Source organism: Petromyzon marinus, unplaced genomic scaffold (assembly GCF_048934315.1).
Source record: "Petromyzon marinus isolate PM22_M1 ecotype Great Lakes invasive population unplaced genomic scaffold, UKy_Petmar_22M1.pri1.0 PM_G_Scaffold_6, whole genome shotgun sequence".
Taxonomy (NCBI): domain Eukaryota; kingdom Metazoa; phylum Chordata; class Hyperoartia; order Petromyzontiformes; family Petromyzontidae; genus Petromyzon; species Petromyzon marinus.
The window spans coordinates 5,635,001-5,637,500 of NW_027423013.1; positions in this window are offsets into that span (position 1 = coordinate 5,635,001).

Below are 2,500 nucleotides of genomic sequence, written 5' to 3' on the forward strand. Positions count from 1 at the left end.
GAAACTTCCAGAGGCATTTGCAGCAGGAATGCATGTGCACTCAAAAAATGTGATATTTTTCACGGAGAGACCCCGTGAAACGCTAGAAGTGGGCGGGGATGTCTCTCTTGTGGCTCACGGGGCTGTTAGGGTGGCACAGAAATCCCTCGGAATGGGAAAACGGGTCATTTTCGTGTCGCCACATTGCATACGAACCGCATGAAACTTCCAGAGGCATTTGCAGCAGGAATGCATGTGCACTCAAAAAAGTGAATATTTCTCACGGATAGACCCCGTGATACGCTAGAAATTGGCGGGGATGTCTCTCTTGTGGCTCACGGGGCTGTTAGGGTGGCACAGAAATCCCTCGGAATGGGAAAACGGGTCATTTTCGTGTCGCCACATTGCATGCGAACCGCATGCAACTTCCAGAGGCATTTGCAGCAGAAATGCATGTGCAGTCAAAAAAAAATTGATATTTTTCACGGATAGACCCCGTGAAACGCTAGAAATTGGCGGGGATGTGTCTCTTGTGGCTCACGGGGCTGTTCGGGTCGCACAGAAATCCCTGGGAATGGGAAAACGGGTCATTTTCGTGTTGCCACATTGCATACGAACCGCATGAAACTTCCAGAGGCATTTGCAGCAGGAATGCATGTGCACTCAAAAACTTCTATATGTTTCACGGATAGACCCCGTGAAACGCTAGAAATTGGCGGGGATGTGTCTCTTGTGGCTCACGGGGCTGTTAGGGTGGCACAGAACTCCCTCGGAATGGGAAAAGGGGTCATTTTCGTGTTGCCACATTGCATAGGAACGCCATGAAACTTCCAGAGGCATTTGCAGCAGAAAGGCACGTGCACTCAAAAATTTTAATATTTTTCACGCATAGACCCCGTCAAACGCTAGAAGTTGGCGGGGATGTCTCTCTTGTGGCTCACGGGGCTGTTAGGGTCGCACAGAAATGCCTCGGAATGGGAAAACGGGTCATTTTTGTGTGGCCACATTGCATAGGAACGGCATGAAACTTCCAGAGGCATTTGCAGCAGGAATGCATGTGCACTCAAAAACGTCTATATTTTTCACGGATAGACCCCGTGAAACGCTATAAATTGGCGGGGATGTCTCTCTTGTGGCTCACGGGCGCTGTTAGTTAGGGTCGCACAGAAATCCCTCGGAATGGGAAAAGGGGTCATTTTCGTGTTGCCACATTGCGTACGAACGGCATGAAACTTCCAGAGGCATCTGCAGCAGAAATGCATGTGCACTCAAAAACGTCTATATTTTTCACGGATAGACCCCGTGAAACGCTAGAAATTGGCGGGGATGTGTCTCTTGTGGCTCACGGGGCTGTTAGGGTCGCACAGAAATCCCTCGGAATGGGAAAACGGGTCATTTTCGTGTTGCCACAATTGGCATACGAACGGCATGAAACTTCCAGAGGCATTTGCAGCAGAAATGCATGTGCACTCAAAAACGTGAATATTTTTTCACGGATAGACCCCGTCAAACGCTCGAATTTGGCGGGGATGTTTCTCTTGTGGGTCACGGGGCTGTTCGGCTCGCACAGAACTCCCTTGGTCCACCTGATTCGTGCATACAGGCAGCAACTAAAACTCTGTAAACCTGCTGTGAGGACATCTAAACAGTGGACCAGTGAGGCTGTGGAAGATTTGCGGGCGTGCTTAGACTGTACTGACTGGGATATGTTCACGACTGCTACCAATAGTCTGGATGAACTCACAGAGGCTGTGTACATCAGCTTCTGTGAGGACTGCTGTATCCCAACACGTACCAGGGTGAACTTTAACAACAACAAGCCCTGGTTCTCAGCAAAGCTCAAAAGGTTGAGGTTGGAGAAGGAGGAAGCGTTTAGGAGTGGGGATAGAGACAGATTCAAGGAGTCGAAGAACAGGTTTAGCAAAGCGGTGAGAGAGGCTAAACGACTGTACTCAGAGACACTAAAACACCAGTTCTCTACTAACGACGCTGCTTCTGTCTGCCAAAGGGCTCAGGCACATCACCAACTACAAACCCAGAGCGCCCCACACCACTAACGACTCCCGCCTAGCCAACGACCTGAACGAGTTCTACCGTAGATTTGAAAGACAATTGGACTGTCCTGAACCACCCCTTCCCACCCAAGAGGCCCCATCCCCCACCCATACTACAGAAACGACTCTCTCCTTTCAGGAGGGAGAAGTTAATGGGCTTTTCAAGAGGCAGAATCCACGCAAAGCAGCCGGGCCGGACTCTGTCTCTCCAGCCACCCTCAGGCACTGCGCTGACCAGCTGTCTCCGGTGTTCACCAACATCTTTAACACCTCCCTGGAGACATGCCATGTACCAGCCTGTCTCAAGTCCTCCACCATCATCGCTGTGCCCAAAAAGCTAAGGCCAACAGGACTAAATGATTACAGACCGGTCGCCCTTACATCTGTGGTAATGAAGTCTTTTGAGCGCCTGCTCCTGGCACACCTCAAAGCCATCACAGACCCTCTCCTGGACCCCCTTCAGTTTG